General features: G+C 36.5%; 1 protein-coding gene and 1 long non-coding RNA gene across 6 annotated transcripts in view; both read right to left on the minus strand.

Moving 5' to 3' along the window:
* The window catches only part of MAP3K20 (mitogen-activated protein kinase kinase kinase 20), a 196,732-nt gene that overhangs the window by 125,595 nt on the left and 49,914 nt on the right, over positions 1–21,223 (minus strand). The gene's annotated exons all lie outside the window — the stretch shown is intronic.
* On the minus strand, positions 7,473–17,106 carry LOC116561160. Its single transcript, XR_004273318.1, has 3 exons — positions 15,109–17,106; positions 8,552–8,554; positions 7,473–7,483 (listed from the first exon to the last, which is right to left on the minus strand). It is a non-coding gene; the product is annotated as an uncharacterized LOC116561160 (long non-coding RNA).

Consider the following 21,223-nt stretch of genomic DNA (forward strand, 5'->3'; position numbering starts at 1 on the left):
CACAGATTTTATTTTCAGTGTAGGAAGTCAGCTTTATAGAATTAGCCCTTGACCAGATTTTTGTAAACACCTGGCTCAATCCAGGATAGCAGAAAACAGAAGCAGAGTGAAGGCAGAGGTATTAATGGAACCTCAGAACCCACTTAGGTTTCTCTTCATCACCGAACATCAATCTCACACCTCAGAGCTATACAGTCAAAGAAGTGAAGAACTCTGCCAAATTTGGCAAACCACAAAATTCAAGAAGGGACATTCCATAGAGATCAGCAAAGTAACAAATACCTACATACTTCCTGTTAAACAATTAGCACACCACTTCCGGACACCGTCAGGAGGCTGGAGCGACCTGGGGTGGCAGGAAGCAGGGAAGGGATGCTTTTCTTTACCACTCAATGGACCAACTGGCTAAATCTGCCTCTTCTTGTCTTTCCTGCTGTCCTAGATTGAGCAAGATGTTTACAAAAGTCCACTCAGGGGCTAATTCTATAAAGCATGACCAGGACCCATTCTACTCACACCACTCACCTTAAGATCAGGAAAGAGTGGAATAAATTCCAAGTCCCTTTAGAATAGTAAAATAAAGGGCATGTTCTGGCACTTAACACCTACTAAAAGCCATGAAATATCCTACCTCTCATAGCATAAAATTTTACCAGAAAGTGGTCAAAAGAAGGTTTTATAATCCAAGAGCCAGGGAGAATACCAAGAGATTTCAGTAGAGAGGCCAAAAACATGTCCACTTAAGGGTATGCTTGTTAAACCCATTAAAATTATGTAATGTTAGCTGACAAAGCCAAGAACTAGTGTAGGGGAGGATAAGGGGTCAGAGAGTTGGGTGGAGGCATAAGAAACAGTGAAATTAATTCTTTAATTGAAATAAGTTGCAATCCCTTCCAGCTTATAAGATTAGCTTCAGAAAAACCATACTAATAAAAATCAAGAAAACTTATTTTTTGTGAGGCCCTATCCTACTTATGGATAATGCTTCTCGATAAAAATTAAATTTTCAGAGAGGTTAGGATATAAGCATTATTAACAAACAAAATCAGATAACTCTCTTTTAGTCCTTTTTGAGGCCAGTTATAGACAATGCTTCTTGGCCATATTCATATTTTAAAAAGGCTAGAGTTTGGTAGTATACTATTTTGAGTCAAAATTAAAAAGAGTATACACTGTGGCAGATGCTGCTGGTTGCATTCTATTTTGTTTAGAATGGCAATATGTCTCCCCAAAATTTCATTTCCTAACCCCACTTGAAGCTAAATGTGGCCAGATGACATATCCTGGTTAATATGATGTAAGAATTTATTATCCATATACAAAAAAAAATAAAGTTATATCCCTTCCTCAAAACAGACAAAAGTTAACTCAAAATGAATCACACACATGAATGTATGAGCTAAAACTATAAAACTCTTCAAAGAAATTTAGGAGTAAATCTTCATGACCTTAGCCAAAGCCTTCTTAGATATGACAACAAAAGCACAAGCAATGAAAGTTAAATTGAATGTCACCAAAATTAAAACGTTTGTACTTCAATAGATATCAAGAAAGTGAAAAGACAACCCACAGAACAGGGCAGTAAATATTCATAAATCATACACCTGATAAGGGATTTGTATCTAGAATATATAAAAATTCTTACAACTCAATTATAAAAAGATAAATAACTGAATTAAAAATAGGCCAACGGTCCAAATAGGTATCCAAAGAAGATATATACAAATGGCCAATAAGCATAAGAAAAGATGCTGAGCATCATTATTCATTAGGGAAAACCAGAGCAAGAAACCACTTCATACCCACCAGGATGGTTATAATTTACAAAGATAGAGAATAACAAGTATTGGCAAGGGTTTAGCGAAGTTAGAACCCTCATACCGGGGGGAATATAAAATGAAACAGCTGCTGTGGAAAACCCTCTGACAGTTACTCAAAGAATTAACGAGTTACCATGTGACTCATCAATTCTACTCTTAGGTGTATCTACTAAAGAGAATTGAAAATTCACATCTACACAAAACTTGTACACAAAGGCCACATGGTTTTAAATTCTATTTATGTGAAATGTCTAGAACAGGCAAATCTCTGGAGACAGAAAATAGATTAGTGGGTGTCTTGGGTTGGAGACTTGAGGGGAACTGGAAAATGACTGCTTAATAAATATGAGTTTCTTTTGGAGGTAATAAAAATATTCAAAAAGTGATTGTGGTGATTTCATAACTGAATATATTATAAAACAATTGTACACGTTACATGGATGAATTACATGGTATGTGAATTATACTTCAATTCACATTCAGTATTCCATATATGAATAAACATAGTTCGCATGTACACTGTATATGTACATGTATGCATGTATACAAACACGCACATTTGGTTGATTGGTGCTTCCGGAGAAGCCCTCTAAAAGGCAACAGACTTGACTGGCTTGTTCCTTTGCTTTTAAAAAAAAAAAAAAAAAAAAAAAACACTGAAATGTTTTTGTTTCTTCTAACTGAGGTAAAATTTATATACAATAAAATACACAGACCTTGTGAATAAGGTAGAGTCTTGAAAATATATGCACCTATGTATGACCTTGCTCAAGATGTAGAATATTTCCATCTTTCCATGTGTCTACCCTTCAATACCCACCCCTCGTGGACTCTGTTCTGCTTTCACCATCATAGATAATTTTGCCTTTTATTGAACTTCACATAAGTGGAATCATGATATAGTCTTTTTAGCCTTGTTTGCTCAACATTTTGTTTTTGAGATTCATCTATGGGGTTAGATGTATCAGTAGTTCATTCTTTTTATTGCTAAGTAGTATTCCGTTTTATCAACAGTCATTGTTTATCTATTTTCCTGTTAATATTTGAGTTGTTCTCAATGTTTGGCTATAATAAACAGCTACTACAAATATTCTCATTCTAGTCTTTTTTGGATATATGTTTTCATTCCACTTGGGTAAATACCTCTAAGTTGAATTGCTGACTCATAGGGAAGGTGTTTAATTTTTAAAGAAACAGCAAAGAGCATCTCAGAGAGGTCATACCATTTCACGCTCCCCCAAAACATGTGAGAATATGCTGACCTATATTCTCACCAACACTGGGTGTTTTTGGTTTTTAAGATTTTAGCCATTCTAGTCTGGGTGAAATGGGTCTCACTGTGGTTTTCATTTGGTATCTTTAATCAGTGTTGTTGAACACTTTTCCTGCATGCTTAACTGATTATTCATTTATCTTTTTGTGAGATGACTATTCTAATTCTCTACCTATTTTAAAAAATCATTATCTTTTTAATATTGACTTGCAGGAGTTCTTTAAATATTCTGGAAGCAAGTGCTTTGACAGATATATCTCATTATAAATATGTTCTCCCAGTCAGTGGGTTGCGTCTTTATTTTTTAAACAATTTGTTTGCATAAGCACAACGTTTGGATTTGATGAAGCTCTAGTTACCAATTTTTACTTTTATTTTTAGTACCTGTTATGGTTTGTCTAAGGAATATCTGTCTATCAAAGGTTGTATGCAATTAGCTTTGCTTTCTTACAGAAGCACTATAGTTTTAGCTTTTACATTTAGATTTACTCTGAATCTTGAATTAGCTTTTGCATTTAGTATAAAGAAATTAATATATATAAGAGTATGTGTGTGCGTGTGTGTGTGTGTGTATAAAACTATATGTGTACATATATATCCTACTGCTCCAAACTATTAAGACATTTTCTTTTCTGCATTTAATTACATTGGTACATTTGTTAAAATTAAATGGATAATATGTCTGGGTCTAAATCTGAAATTCTGTTGCATCTATATTTCTGTCTTTATACCAACACTACACTGTTTTGATTACTAGAGTTTTGGATTAAGTCTTGAAATCAGGTAATGTGAATCTTCCAACTTTTTCTACAAATCAATTTTTAGAGGAAAGTAACATTTTAATACTGAGTCATATCATTGGACTTATGGAAAACGCATATCTCTTTATTTATTTAGGTCTTTTTTGTTTGAGACAAGGTCTTGCTCTGTCACCCAGGCCAGAGTGCAGTGATGAGATCATGGCTCATTGTAGCCTTGATCTCCCAGGCTCAATGAATCCTTCCACCTCAGCCTCCCAGGTAGCTGTGATTATAGGTGCACGCCACCATTCCCAGCTAATTTTTGTATTTTTCTTTCTTCCTTCCTTTTTTCTTTCTTTTTTTCTTTTTTTGTAGACAGGGTTTCACCATCTTGCACAGGCTGGTCTTGAACACCTGGGCTTGTGTGATCGGCCTGCCTTGCCCTCCCAAAGTGCTGGGATTATAGGCGTGAGCCATCTCACTCCATCTATTTAGGTCTTTTCAAGTTTCTCTCAGATATGTTCTGTAGTTTTCGGCATAGAGGTTTTGTATGTCTTTTGTTGAATTTATTTCTATGTTATTTTTTGGGTTTAATGCAAATGTAAATAAAATTGTTTTCTACATTTTGTTTTTAAAATTTTTGCTGCTAGTATATAGAAATATAATCAATTTGTTTCCTGTAACTTTGTTAAATAAATTGTTCAGTCTTAGTATTTGTTTTGTAGATTTTTAAAGATTCTCTGTGTAAACAATCATTTAATCTGCAAATAAAGACAGTTTTACTTCCTCTCCAATCTTAATGCCTTTTGTTTCTTTCTCTTCTCTTAATGCACTGACCAGGATCTCTACAAAACAGTGAACAGAAATTATATTATGTCTGGGTCTAAATCTGAAATATTATTCAATATTTCACTGTTGAGTTAAAATGTTAGATGCAGGGTTTTTTTTATCCAGCCTAGCAATCTCTGTTATTTAATTGAGGTGCTTAATTCATTTATATTTAATGTAATTATGTATATTATTGGGTTTAAGTTTACTATCTTGGTTTTTAAATGTTTTTTGTTCCTCTGTTTCTCCTTTCCTTTGTTTTGATTAACAATTTTTTTTCTTAGTATTTCATTTTCATTCATCCATTGGCTTTTTTAGCTATACCTCTTTTTTTTTTTTTGTGGGGGTAGTTAGCGGTTGCTCTAAGAATTCAACATATATCTTTCTCACAGTCTACTTAGATTAAATTTTGTGCTACATATAAAATGTAAGATGTTGCTCACCTCCCCATCATTTATGTCACTGTGTTATATATTTTAATGTACATACATTATGAAACTCATAACATTGCAACTTACCTTTTAGCTGTTGGTTGTCTTTTAAAGAAATTAACTGAATTTTTAAAATGATCATTTATATTTACCCTCATATTAACCATAACTTTATCATTTCTTATAGTGAAAATCTGCTGGCAGTGAATTATCTCAGCTTTCATTTACCTAAAAATGTCTCTACTTTACCTTCAGTTTTGAAGACTATTTTAACTGGGTATTGATTTCTAAACAAGCAGTTAACTCCCCCCCCCCCCCGGCATTTTACAGGTGTCTTTCCACTGCCATTTGGCCTCCATTGTTTCTGGTGAGAAGTAACTGGTATAGCCTCCCTTTATGTAATGTGCCATTTTTTTTCAATCTTTTGACATTTCTCTTTTCATCATTGATTTTTAGAAGTTTAAATATGATGTGACTGAGTGTGGTGTTTTTGTTTTTCATTTTAAATTTATCCTGCTTGCAGTTTTTTGAACAAGTGTATGGTTTTCATCAAAGTTGGGGAACTTCAAGTCATCACTTCTTCCCATAATTTTCTATCCACCCCCCCTTTCCTTCTGTTATTTAATTAATGTATATTAGATTCATATTGTCTCATATGTAACTGAGTATCCAATTTTTAAAATATTTTTTGTGTTCTTCAGATTTGATAAATTATATTAATCTGTCTTCATATATGCTGACCTTTTTTTTGCATTCCCCAATCTAAGCCCCATTCAGTACAATTTATATTTAAAGAGACTAGTTTTGCAGTTCTAGAATTTTTAGTTTCCATCTTCCTGCTGAATTACTGATTCTGATCTCTCATTCTAACTATGGTTTCCTTTAAGTTCTTGAACATGATTATAAAAGCTGCTTTGTAGTCTTTTGTCTGCTAATTACAACTTCATATGTATAATAAGTTTTTACTTTACATGTCTAGTTTTTCTAATACTAGACAAAATATAATTTAGTATAAAAAAAAGTGAAGTCAATATTATTTAATTATAAAATACAAAAATTATTAAAAGGAATGTGGTAGCTCTTTGCCTCAATGTACTAAGTTAAAAAACTAAGTTGTGAGGTGACTTGCAACTTATATATTGAGACACCTTTTTATTATGTGTGTGTGTGTGTATATATATATATATATATATATATATATATAATCTAGTTGTTTTAAGCTTTTTCTTTGAGATGATTATAGATTGACATGCAATTATAAAAATAATAAAGAGAAAGCCTATATATCTATAGCTATAACTATATATATATTTTTTGGAGACAGAGTCTCACTCTGTCACCCAGGCTAGAGTGCAGTGGCCAGATCTTGGCTCACTGCAACTTCCGCCTTCCAGGTTCAAGCAATTCTCCTGCCTCAGCCTCCTGAGTAGCTGGGATTACAGGTGCATGCCACCACGCCCAGCTAATTTTTATATTTTTAGTAGAGATGGGTTTTCACCATGTTGGTTAGGCTGGTCTCAAACTCCTGACCTTGTGATCTGCCTGCCTCGGCCTCCCAAAGTGCTGGGCTTACAGGTGTGAGCCACAGCGCCCGGCCAAGAGCCTATATATTTTTTACCTACTTTCCCCCAATGGAAATTGACATTTACACAATTCACCAACTTTATTCTGATTTTACCAGTTTTATATGCATTCTGTTTGTGTGTGTTTAGTTGTACATAATTTTTATCATACACGTACATTCAAGTGATCACTACCATAGTCAAGATACAGGACAATTTCATCACAAGGTTCCTTCATGCCACCCTTTTCATATGATCCATTTTTATGGTGAGAATAGCATTAGCAATAGTTATAAATACAGAGAAAAAACACATCTGGAAAGTTACTCACAAACTAATGATTTTAAAGTGTAGGATTGCAGGGAAGGAAAACTGCTTTTATACTGCTGAAATTTCTTATTTTACAATGAACAGGTATTACCTTAACATAAAAAATAATTAGTTTACTATATCCACATTGGTTCCTTTACTTAAGTAAGCACTGGTCATTTTTTTTTTATTTTTGGAAGAGATTCCACACAGCAAGAAAAAGAACTTAAAAATTCACAGAAAGCCTAAAAGCTAAAATAAATGAAGTGATTTTAGTTATAAGTAAGATATTAGGGGGAAAGTAGGCACTTAATAAATGTCATTTTATAAGGGTTTTCGGAAGAGTATAATTTTAATGTTGCTTTTAAAATCATATTACAGTATTACATGCATCCTTTTATCCTTTGCCCAAACAAGCGTTGTTAGACCGCATGTGGTATAGACTCAGAATAACTCAAAGAACTTTCTAATCAATTTCCCAAAGACAAAAGGAACTAGTCCAGGAGGCTAGTGAGTTCTCCTTCATAAGCAATCAGAATTCAAACAGGAGGTAAATGCCCATTTGTGGCAGTAATGTTTCAGAGGACATGAGGGCATCGGAAATACAGTGAATTAAGGTCCTTTCCAAAGCTGACATTCTATTACGGGTAGAGCAAACACTTGGTCCAAAGCCAGAAAAACCTAAGATTAAGTGTTGTCCTTCTCCAGTGTGATTCTGGGAATCATACGCACTTGCTTCATCATTTACAAGGAAAGAATGTAAGTAACAGTGCTTTAGAAATGGCAATGCACTGAGTAACATTATTTATTATCATTTGAGGATACCGAGTTCAAACCTTAACAAAAGCTACTTAAGCCAGCCATTAAGCAGAACTTCTGAATGATGAGGATTATTGAACCCACTTCCACACAGCCTATGGACTTTTAACAACAGATATAGAATTCACAGTCTGAAATGATTTAGCTATGATCTTCATCTAGAACAGTGATTCATGTGTTACTATGGCCCTATCTGATAGAAGTGCCAGATGAAGAAGGAAAACAAAATGACCTTTTGGTGCTAATGTTAAAGTGTTACCAAATAAATGGCTATCATTCAGGAATATCAAACCTTCTCTCGTCACAAACATCCAGTAGGCAGTTGAGTGTCATTTAAAAAGCAACCGACAGCCAGGTGTGGTGGCTTACGCCTGTAATCCCAGCACTTTGGGAGGCGGAGGCAGGCAGGTCACCTGAAGTCAGGAGGTTGAGACCAGCCAGACCAACATGGTGAAACCCCATCTCTATCAAAAATACAAAAATTAGCTGAGCATGGTGGTGAACGCCTGTAATCCCAGCTACTCAAGAGGCTGACAGGAGAACTGCTTAAACCCAGGAGGAGGAGGTTGCAGTGAGCTGAAATCACACCACTGCACTCCAGCCTGGGTAACGGAGCAAGGCTTCATCTCAAAAGAAAAAAAAAAAAAAAAGCAATAGACACAGTGGGAATCTGACAGTGTGTTAGAGCTCCAAACCAGCAAACCAAAGACCTGGGCCCGTGAGCTGAATCTACTGCTACCCAACATCATCTTTCTGAACTTCAAATTACTGACTGTTAAAATGAGGGATTGGGGCTGTTGGACTAAATAGCTATTAAAATTTCAGTTTGAGTACTGTATTACATTTCTGAGAGAACAGACCTTTTCACAATTATGTGAAAACTCACCTATTAAGCGAAAACCTTACACCACAATATCAATCCTTCATCATCTTTCAAATCTTCCCCATATTATATTGCTAGCAACTATGCACAACATATCCAAACCTTGACACCTCCATAATTAGGAGATTAAAACACACAAAATAGAAAAAGTCATATTTCATAATCATGGACACTTTCAGATTTTAAATATCCTTTTAAAATCATAAATATTTGCCAGGCATGGTGGCTCATGCCTGTAATCCTAGCACTTTGGGAGGCTGAGACAGGTGGATCATGAGGTCAGGAGTTCAAGACCAGCCTGGCTAACGTAGTAAAACCCTGTCTCTATTAAAAATACCAAAAAAAATTAGCTGGGCATGGTGGCAGGAGCCTCTGGTCCCAGCTACTTGGGAGGTTGAGACAGGAAAATCACTTGAACTCGGTAGGCAGAGGTTGCAGCAAATCGAAATCACGTCACTGAACTTCAGCCTGGGCAACACAGTGAGACTCTGTCTCAAAAAAAAAAAATCACAAATATTTATTAATCGATGTGTCTTTTCAAATAAGCTACTTACCTGGAATAAATGAGGAAGGTTAAAGTAGAAGGAAATTGCTAGGTAATTGTTCAAATAGACTTTTGTAGCTTGGTTGGCTGAAGAACACTTTTACTTTCTGTTACTTAAATCTTGCTGCCCACATGTCAACAGCAATAGTATTAGGAAATTTTATGTGGGTTACAATTCAAGCCAGTACTGTAAAAACTGTACAAATAAAATTTCCTTCCATTTCTGCTCATAGATTCCCATTTCTTTTAGGACACACGATTCTCAAAAGAATATTTTATAAAATACAGTAAGAGCAACATACCTATTCACAGAAAAAAGGGAAAAAAAGAGAGAAAACAAAAATAAAACATGGACACTTTTTTACTCATATATTACTACATACCAGACAATTTCTCTTACTCATAAAATTACTCAACCAGAAAAATAAAAATCTTCTCGAGCTGACATCTAAATTAAAATGGATGCTTCTGTCTTCTGAGTTCACACTTACGCTTGCCTTCCCAAACAGAGAATGTAGGGTATTTATAATTGTCTTCTGTGCACATCTACACTATACTATATCTCTCAATAACAAGGTGACTACCAAGGTACAGAAGAACTAATAAGCCATAATCACTATTATTCTTTAGTCCAAGTGTTTTGCTAGATTCCTAGTCTAGATCCTGACGGTAAATGGGGAATTTTGCATGTATAAATTTTAAGGTAAGTCATTGTGACATTTAAATATTTTTAAACAGATTAAAGAGCTTAATAGAATATAACACTTGAACACTCGCCAGCTATAAACACAGGAGAGCATGTTTTCCCACGTAAAGTTCACAAACACAGCCATCGATCCTTTTTAGGTTGGGAGAGAAATTGAGAAGACCAATCTTCCAGAAATTTTCCTCACTACTCTCCCTAAAAAGTGGTGCTTCTTGCAAGGAAAGGATAGAACAAAGATCTTAATGTTGCAGGTTTGAAAGACGACCACATCAAAACCAGGTATAGTGGTCCCAACCTAAGCAGCTGGCAAACTGCAGGATGGATGTGGGCACTCTTCTGCCTAATAAAATCTGAATCAAACACTTTGCATCTGATTCTCTATGTGAGCTTTTATGCAAACTTCTAAAGTGCAAGGAATCCTGGGGTGGAAGAGCTATTCTGAGAGATTTCACATAGTTCATGTAATTAGGGAAACCACTTCCTTTGATTGTAAGTGTTCAAAACAGCTGAATTTCTCCTATCAAAGGCACTCTGTGATTTGGGTCACCTCTTTTACTTTCTCTTTCATGTTCCTCAAGATGAGAGGCGAAGCCAGAGAGCACATTATTTAGGGGAAAAAAGATCTTGCTTTTTGTTTTAGGGATTGAACTTGCACTATTCAAAAGACTGTCATTTAGAATCTTCCTTTCTTTCTTACCCTCTGCTTCTTTCCTTCTCTACTGAGGCTCTTCAGGCACTACAGAGAACACAATCCAAAATGCCAATTTAAGGCTGATGGAAAACTGTCAGATTATGTGTAAAAGAATTCTAATTTTCATGTTTGGGTTTAAAACATAACTAGAAAGAGCTGTAATCTGCAGGATCTTGATCTCCATATTAGGCATTTTCTGTTGTTATGACAGTGAATAAGTCAGAAAAAGAAACACTAGTGAACAGGAAAAAGGAGCCCCACACCCCAAAAATCACATGCCATCGTGCCATCAGCAAATGCTGTAAAAAGAAATCACCACTCTGTTCTTTCCCTATATTCCTGGGGTATCCTTTCTCCCTAAAAGGCTATTCAACACGGTGGCCCATGCTATTTTTGTTACAGCTAATTTTAGCTTTGATGTTTTTAAGGCATTTGGTACAAATTATTCTACAACATTTTAGTCAGCGAAGCACACAGGTTTGTCAATGAATATATAAACTAAAAAGAAGTGAAAAATAATTCACTATTTACCAACCACATTGATGCTCACATTTCTACTGAGTGTTTAAAGCAAGTCTAGTAATAATCTATATGCTACAATCTCTAAGATTTTAGTTAATTTAAATTCAGTTAAATTTATAGATGGTTAAGAAAAACTGGTGATACTAAGTTGTCACTCACATCAAGGGAAAGGGTTTTGAAGCATATGAAAAAATGTGACAAAGTTGTCTAGGGTGATAATGATACCTCCTGCATTCACTATATTTGACATTTACAATTCAGAGGAATATTAACTGGGCAGAAATTACCCCCATTTGATAAGTGGAGAAACCCAGAGAGGATGGTTGATTTGCCAAACAACCAGTTAATAAGAGCAAACGAAGAAAAGATGTCAAACTTTAAACAGAGAAGAACAGGGTATGTTCTCCCTCATTCAGGATTCTAAATTCTTCCCATCACAGTTTGAAAATCACATTAACTTTTCTGGCAACTGTATCACATTTTAACTCATCAAAAGCCCCAAATATAAAATGCCCTTCTGTTAAGCCACATCTTCTTCATCCTCTATCAATCCTCAGCTTTCGAGACTCTCCATGCAGGACTTTCATCTCCATCTGTTAGACCACTGCTCTGATCTGTTGAAATCTTTTCAGGTTCTTACTCTTATTGCACCTTTTAACATGTCAATTACTTTTCTGACTGTCATAGAGACTCAGAGTCAATCAGATGCTATCTAAATTATTAATGGAAGTGTTGAATAGGACATTGAATAAATTATTTAACTCTACAATAATTAAATGCTCTGTATGTGCTTATAAAAGTGTTTACAAATCTGCCGAATTTGTATATGGAAACTTTATTGCAATATTTTTATTTCAGGACCAGATAAACTTTGCCATCCAAAGAGTAATTCATCCTCTTTTCTTCTATCACAATTATAACCCTTAGTATATATTTTAGCTAAAATGTGTTGAACATTTACTATGTGCCAAGCATTGTCCTGAGATAGGCCCTGTTGTCCTCACTTCAGAAATGAGGAGACTAAGGCACAACGATGTTAAAGAGCCGGCCTGAGGACTAAGCTAGTTAAGTGGTGGTGCTAGGGATTTCAACATGGTCTGACGCCAGAACCCACACCTGAAATCACTGCCTCTGTTCTGAAGATATTTACAAGTTTCTTTCTCTCAGTTTGACTTAAGATCCAGCACAGTTCTGGCATATATTTGCTTTTTGTTTGTTTTTTGAGATGGAGTTTCGCTCTGTCATCCAGGCTGGAGTGCAGTGGCACAATCTTGGCTCATTGCAACCTCCACCTCCCAGGTTCAAGCAATTCTCCTGCCTCAGCCTCCTGAGTAGCTGGGACCACAGGCGCCTGACACCATGCCTGGCTAATTTTTCTACTTTTAGTAGAGACGGGGGTTTCATCATAGTGGTCAGGCTTGTCTTGAACTTCTGATCTTGTGATCCACCCACCTTGGCCTCCCAAAGTGCTAGGATTACAGGCATGAGCCACCATGCCCAGCCTCAGTTCTGGCATATATTAAGTACTTAATATATTACCATTAAGTTGAAACTATAGCACGATAAGGATGGAAAGGGCTATGTAGCCTAAATAAAATAAAATTTAAAAGAGCATCATAGCTGCCTGCAAATATCTTTAGGCTGCCACATGGAGGAAGTATCACATATTACAATGTATGCAGCTCCAGAGAATGGTACTAAAATCAATGGGCAGCGTTAAAGGAAAGCAATTTCTAACTAAGACCAACTAAGACTTTTAAAAGACAGCATTGGGCTTGGCGTGGTTGCTCATGCCTGTAATCCCAGCACTTTGGGAGGACGAGATGGACAGATTACTTAAGGTTAGGAGTTCAAGACCAGCCTGGCCAACATGGTGAAACCCTGTATTTGCAAAAAAGAAAAGGCAAAAACCCTGTCTACACACACACACACACAATTTAGCCAGGAGTGGTGGCATGCATCTGTGGTTCCAGCTACTACAAAGTCCGAGGCTGGGTTTGAACCTGAGAGGCAGAGGTTGCAATAAGCCAAGATCGTGCCACTGCACTCCAGCCTGGAAGACAGAGCGAAATTCTGACTCAAAAAACAAGAGCCAAGCAAAAGAAGAAGCGTGTCATAAGATTCCTACCACCAGAGGTATTTAAAGTATGCAGATTACCAGATGATATAGAAAATAATCCCATACAGAGAATCTCTGGCTAGGGTAGACCAGTGGTTCTCAAATGCCAGTCCACTGACCTGCTATATAAGGCATGAATGTTTAAAAGAAAAAAAATGTAAAATGCACACACACACGAGCCTAGGATGTATCCTGGAACTACTGAATCAGAGTCCTTGTAGTGGACTATGTGTGTTTTAACACGCCCACCAGGTCACTTTGAAGCATAGCCAAAATTAGAAAGGTTGGTCTTGTGAGTTCCTGTTCAACTTAAATATATTATTAATGTTATAGAGCATACCTTCTTACTTATCTGAAGGTATCCTCTGTAACTCTACGAAGGTATGCTCTCAACTCTCTCTTAATTTATGATTGTACTTAAAATTCTAACACATGACAGATGCCATGGTCCCTGGATGATTCTCACTCTCTAAATCAAACTGGCCTCTTCTCTCATTTCACTTGCCCTTTCAGTTACAGTTATTGTGAGAAAGCTTCTTCCAAGAACTTAGTGTTAATTTGGAAACTACAGTTTCTAAACTGTACCTCATCTCTACATGTTACCCAGTCTGCTTTCAAATCTTACACACTTATTATCACCACAGATAAAAACACTGATACAAGCTTCTCTGGATAAAGGACTCTGATGTGTACACTGCTTTGCTACTAAACCATCTTCTAAAATTTTCGAACTAAATAAAATTACACATTCTTCACCATACTTCCCATTTTGAAATATGTAAAGTTTAGAAAACTATTTAGAAAGATTACTCCCTAAATTTTATATATCTCTATCACCAACTTAAGAAGAGAAACACTGAAGGACTGTGTAGGAGTGAGACACATTTTTAAATCAATAAATATTTTGAGTACCTACTGTTATGTAAAGTACTGTTGGGAGCATGGAAGTGGAAGAGAGAAAAAGAAACAGTATATATTGCTAACATTTATTTAATACTACCTGCTAGGCACTATGCTTAACATTTCTTGTGTGTTCTCTTTTAATTCTCTTAACAAGCTACCAAGGTTAACTTCATTTTGCAGATGAAGAAAGAGAGATTTAGTGGTTATATAATTGGCCCTGGGTCACAAAGCTAGTAAGCGGTACAGCTGAGATGGATTCAAATTCAACAACCACTTCTATGCCTGCTTTCCCAGTCACTACATTACACTGAACCCGTCCCTTTAACGCTACACTACATGTCTGACAAGGGAGGGGAAAAGCTTACAAAAAGCAACAAAGACAAATGCTTGGCAGACGTGGAAAACCCAGAGAAAAACTTTAACTCTCCTGGGTGGAGGTGAGGAGGGGCTAGAGGGCTTTGAAGGAGGGGCAGGGAAGGGGTAGAAACGCATTTCAGCTGCAGTCGGGAAAGCACGCTGCTCATCCAGAGAGGTTCTGCCCTCTCTTGAAGCTGACACACAGCCTGTATGGGGTGCAAGGGGTGGGGAGGCAGCGGAGGAGAAGACAAAAGCTTTTTTGGGGGTGACTTTTTTAAGGGGCCTAAATGCCATATTAAGGATTAGAATTTTTCTATAGGTAATGGAGAACCAGAAAAAGGTTCTAGTGCAGAAATGACATGTTCTGATCTGTTTTTCTTTCCTCCTCCTCCTTTTTTTTTTTTTTTTTAATTTGAGGTCCATATGGCAGATGAATCAGAAAGGGGGAATAACCAAAGGCTGAAAAGGAGTCATAAGTATGACTTGAATTAAGGCAAGGAGAGATGGAGATAAGAAAGCATCAATTCAAAAATATCTATGATCAACAAAACCTACATGGCTGAGAATACAGCTAGAAAAACACTGATTCCCAGGGAAAAACACTTCATTCCAGGGACCTTGTTTTTGATAAGAGATGAGAATTTCTTGGGAGAAGGTTAGTGATGAAATCAGCAATGTCTCTAGAAAATCAAATAATCAGACACTTAGTCCTGGTTACAAACCACAAAATCACATCAAACCAGTTAGCTGTCATCCTTGCCTCTGCTTCTATTGCATCACATTCATTCTTAAAACTTGCTCCTTTCTGAAATCTTTGCTTTGTCATCAACCCCAAGGCCACCTGAGGTTCACAGTACTCAGTGCACCTGAGCAGACCCTGAGAGAACTTGCCTACCAGCCTACTGCCATGTTTCTATATTTCTACACATGATTTTCTGAATTTTATTCAGCTTTGATTAAAATACTTTCTTCTGTAAATATCTAATATATCACATAATTTCCTAGCTGAAATAAAGAACCCTGCCCGTTCCCTTTGGCTTAATGAAACAGAAACTATAAAATAACTGTTATTAATTGGCACTCATTTTCAAACATGTTTTCCGTTTTTTTTTTTGACAGTTTTGAAAACAACTACTTGTATATTTGACTGGTTTCATGGTTCCTGTCTCTGGGCAGTTTATTTTTCAGTCCACCTCAAGATGAAATGGTTGAATTCCTCAGCAACTCTTTCCCCATCTCCATCACACTGGGTATCCATGGCAACATGTCCTGAAGAACTGGTACACTGTGGCATTTCATTGTTTAATGGAGCACCTAATGTCAATTACTGTACATATAACTTCATATGTGTGTATATTACTTAATCTCCGTTGTATTCTATAAGGCATATATGACAGTCTCTAATTCCCTGGGGACAATGCATTATCCTCTCTAGTAGGTAAAAGCCACAGCAAAAAAACAAAATGAGAGTATGCACAGGATGATTTAAAATCCTTGGGCTGCCTCTGTTGCTGTGATTTTTCACCAAGTTAGAAGACACAGCCAAGGGTTTTTATCCAGACAGACAAAAACTGCACAAATCCCATTACTTCACGAGGTAATTATAATCCGTAATAAATCACATGCACATTGTTTTCAAAGGGGCTAACAGACAAGTCACGATCTGTTTACAGAAGCATCTTATTTGTTTTAGTCATAGCCACGTTTCAGTAGAATTTTGGTAGATTCTAAAACCTTGTCACATTCTGAATCCTGGCACAGTTAAAGTTTTTTTCATTGACATGGTATAAAACAATTATCTGCAAGAATTTCCCTCTGTCTCAGTGCTGGTCTCATTTTACCTACTAGACTGTCCTAAGAACAGAACTGCAAAGTCTGCTCCATGCAGAACGCTTTCACAGCTCGGGGCTCAGCACCGCCCCAGGCTGATCACACCCTAACATGTTGGTTCTCTGTTAGCCAGCACACTTTTGGACAGGATCCAACACATTCTCATATCATATTTAATTCTACATGTTAGTGAACATGTATTTAAAATCTAAAACTGGAAAGATTTTAATCTATTTTTTTACTCTCTCATTTTACAGATGAAGAAATCAGAGAGGGAAGCAACTCATTCCAGAGTCTAGGATAAAAATGTGAGTATCCCTGTCTCCTTGATAGCATAAAAATACTGACATATTCTCATTACCCTCTTTGTTTCTGGTTTTTGAGAGTAACAAAATTAATGAATATTATCTCTGAGCAGTTCTTCATTAAGCAAATGTATATTGTCTATAAGCTGCTTTATTTTTAAAAAATGGACATTTTTCGATGTCAGTAAATATGGGTCTAGATAATTGTTTTTCATACTAGCTTAATTTTCACTGAATGAGAATACCAACATTTATTTACCCAGTTTTTTATTGTTGAAAATAAAAAGAATATATCCTAAGGTTATGGTCAAACAAGTACATCTGATGAATGTGCAGAGATGTTCACTGAAGTGTTTTTATTGTCATGAAACATTTGAAACAACCCGTTGGGTTTACAGGCGCATGCCACCATGCCCAGCTAATTTTTGTATTTTTAGTAGAGATGGGGTTTCACCATGCTGGCCAGGCTGGTCTCGAACTCCTGACCTCAAGTGATCTTCCCCCCTTGGCCTCCCAAAGTGTTAGGATTACAGGTGTGAGCCACTGTGCCCGGCCCAGATATATTCTTAGTTGTGAAATGCTGAGGTCAAAAGTAAGCATATTTTGATACCTAATGAAATTTTGCACTTTGCAAGTATGTCAACTTATGCTGCCTCAATTTTAGAGGTTCCTTAAACAAATTTAGAGAGTGTTGGTTTCCCAAGCCCTCACCAATAGTGAGTATCTGCATTCATTTTTATCTTTACCAACAGTAAATAGTCTACCCTTTTGTGAAATGTTTCTTCAAGTCCTTTCTGTTTTTATAATAGTGTGTTTGGCCCTAAGTTCTTGACTCCACTTTAGTTAAGTGACCTTCAATTATAATTTCTGATTGTGCGTAATTTTAGAAAGGCAATTCCAACTTGATTTTAATAGGTCAAGTATAGTTAAAACATCCAGTAAGGTTTCATTTCTAAATACCTCCATATCCCTTAATGAAAGCACTTATGAAAGCACAAATGCAACAGTTACAAACACAAGACCTATCTAGTCAGAGAGACCAGGGCTCAGATCCAGCTCTGCTCCTATTTGCTACATGATCTTTGGCAAATTATTGAATTCTCTATGCCTCAGTTTCTTCAGATGTAAAACAGTGATAATGCCATTGAACTCATGGATCGTAAGATGCATGTATTTTTTGGTATCATTGACACTGGGGTTGTATTACAATTGGTGGCATCTTACAGTTTCCGTTGGTGGCATTTTTTTCTTAGTGGTGCATAATATTTTAAACCAAAGGCATCTTAGATTTGATGAGATACAATAACGCTTACTTCACAGAATTGTGGTGAGAATTAAATGAAATAATGCATGCAAGAGCTTAGCATAGTAACTATTCCAAAAAATGTTACTAAGTATTCATATAGTGTTACATATTTCTACAACTTTGATTTCAATGTTTAAGATTTCTAAAATTGGCCAGGCACTGTGTAATCCTAGCACTTTGGGAGGCCAAGGCAGGTGGATCACCTGAGGTCAGGAGTTCGAGATCAGCCTGGCCAACATGGGGAATCCCCTTCTCTACTAAAAATAAAAAAAAAAAAAATTAGCTGAGCATGGTGGCAGGCACCTGTAATCCCAGCTACTCAGGAGCCTGAGGCAGGTGAATCGCTTGAACCTGGGAGGTAGAGGTTGCAGTGAGCCGAGATCCTGCCATTGAACTCCAGCCTGGGCAACAAGAGTGAAACTTTGTCTCAAAAAAAAAAAAAAAAAGAAAGAAAAAGATTTCTAAAGTCGATCTGAAGAATGTTTTTGGTTCCTTGAAAGGAGCATATTTCATATAAAACAGTTGAAATTTTAAAATTTTTAAATTATCACAGTGAAAACAGGTTATTTAATGTAATTTACAGGCAATCTAATTAATGGGAAGTGATCTATTATTTTGCACTTTCAGAAAACAGTCAAGTCAACAATGTACTGAAATCATGAGATTAAGCAAAGTCTCCAAATAGCTACAGGAGAATTAATGAAAAAACAGCATGGAAACTTTTCATTAAAGTCAATTTAGGCTGTGCTCAGTGGCTCAAACTTGTAACCCCAGCACTTTGGGAGACCAAGGTGAGTGGATCTCTTGAGGTCAGGAGTTTGAGACCACCCTGGCCAACATGGTGAAACCTCCTCTCTACTGAAAATATAAAAATTAGCCGGGCGTGGTGGTACACACCTGTAGCCCCAGCGCCTCAGGAGGCTGAGGCACAAGAATCACTTGAACCCAGTATGCAGAGGTTTCGGTGAGCCAAGATAATGCCACTGAACCCCATCCTGAGCAACAGAATGAGACTCTGTCTCAAATAAATAAATAAAGAAGTCAACTTAACCATAATGTTTTCCACATGCTGCTGTGATTGGATCTTTTGCAGATGCATAAACTCAAATCAATGTCATTTCTTGGAATGCAATTAGAAAACTACCATTAGAAATATTGGAGAAGGCATGGAGGAGGAGGATATGTGATGAACCTTGTGTCAGAGGAAAACTGTTGAAATTATTTCAATAATTTTCATCATCTTTCGTGTCAACATGAAATTGTACTAGGTATGGGAAGTCTTCAACTGGCATGAGATATGAGAAAAAAATAGGTGTGCTTCATTTGACACAGGGACAGTTGAAAGAATGCATGTGTGCATGGAAGTTAAGGTCTAGATTCAAATTCCAGATCTACCACTAACAGTATGACTTTGGGCATGTATGTTCACTTCTCTCTGTCTTTTCACCTGTGACCTGGCAATAATTCCTAACCCACTAGGGTGTTACCTATACACACAGGGCGCTCAGCCCAATGCCTGAAGAGTTCAATAAGGGATTGCAGGTATTATTATTATTGGTTGATACGTGTGAATTACAGGGCTTCAGCCTTTATGTCTTACTTTTTTTTTTTTGTCCTAATGTAGGATAATTTTTACTGATGTATTCCCAGCCAACATATGCATTTCTGGAGTTAGCACTTTCTTTCCAATTCCCACACCCTCTCACTTGAGAATTAGGCAATTTTAAAAAGGCTCCTCCAAGAAAGAAGAAAGTTTGGGTTTGTTTACTGGAAATGTAGTATATTTTAACTTTTTTCTCAAATCTTATACCAGTTGTTTCCCATCACCTTTTTTCTCTGCCAAAACTCTTCAAAATGAAAACATGCTTGTTGTAAGCTGGGATCTTAAATTTGAAAGATGTTGCTAATTCTAAAGATCACCTTTTTAACAGAATCTTCAACAAGCAAAATTTCTGTTTTGAATAAATTATTTATAAAGGTATTTTTCTTCTATCTTTCCCTCATTATGAATAGCAAAGCAAGACTTAAGGGGAGAACAGTAAATCCTTAATTACGTTATTTAAATATTAACCGAATTTTCTTAAATGAAGAGGAAATGGAGTGGGGCAATGGGAACCCAACCTCCGCAGACTTTAAAGTTAGGATCTAAACATACATCTTTTCATTCTTTCTTAGATTCACTGTAGTTAGAAATGGTCACTGTGTGGTCTTCTTCAACGGAAATTTGCTTTGTTTTATTTATTTTGTGATCAGTATCCTAATGTTTATTGAGTGGTCACAATGCTAGTCTCCACTTCCTGTTGTATGTTTGAAGAAAACCACAATATCAGCTTGGATAGGATTGTGGTTTGGTGAAGAACCTAAATGTCCATTTTAAAACCACATGGCCAGCACAGAAGTTAACAATATTCACAGGCTCTATTTCAATTTCTGAAATCCAGAGAACACACACCTTCTTGTTGTTGCAGAAACCAATGTCAGAGTTCAATGTGTGGATGCTGCCTACAGAATGTGTGGCTTGCTTTTCTAAGCAAGTTTTATTGCCTAGAACAGTCTGTAAGAGCATTCTGCAATCCAAGCAGTTCTTATTCCCCTTCCCTTTAGTCTGATAATAAAAATAAGAAATGAATATTCTCTTTGTAAAGAAACTTTCATCGGCTAGGCACAGTGGGTGTAATCCCAGCACTTTGGGAGGCGGAGGTGGGCAAGTAACTTGAGGTCAGGAGTTAGAGACCAGCCTGGCCAACAGGGTGAAACCCCATCTCTACTAAAAATACAAAAATCAGCCAGGCATGATGGTGCACGCCTGTAGTCCCAGCTACCTGGGAAGCTGAGGCATGAAAACTGCTTGAACCCACGAGGCGGAGGCTGCAGTGAGCCAAGATCACGCCCCTGCATTCCAGCCTGGGTGACAGAGTGAGACTCTGTCTTTAAAAAAAAAAAAAAAAAAGCATTCATTGTTACTTTGTTACCTTGACACCACCCTTCCCCAATACCACCCCTGGAATACCACATAATCATCTCTTTCTTACCCAATGCCATTCTTTCCTCTGCCCCAACTATATAATATGAAACTCTAAAATTCTCTACTCTCTCTAATTTATATAAATCCTATGTAAGTGCCACAGGCAAAAACATCACACAAAGTATTTTTTAAAATACATACTTTTAGAGACAATGCCTTATTATTTGGATTAAACATGTTATAGACCCATAAAGAAATTTAATTATATTGCTTGAAAGCATTTGTTTTTTTTTTTTTTTTTTTTTTTTTT

Source organism: Sapajus apella, unplaced genomic scaffold (assembly GCF_009761245.1).
Source record: "Sapajus apella isolate SASKATOON/1434 unplaced genomic scaffold, GSC_monkey_1.0 scaffold28, whole genome shotgun sequence".
Taxonomy (NCBI): Eukaryota; Metazoa; Chordata; class Mammalia; order Primates; family Cebidae; genus Sapajus; species Sapajus apella.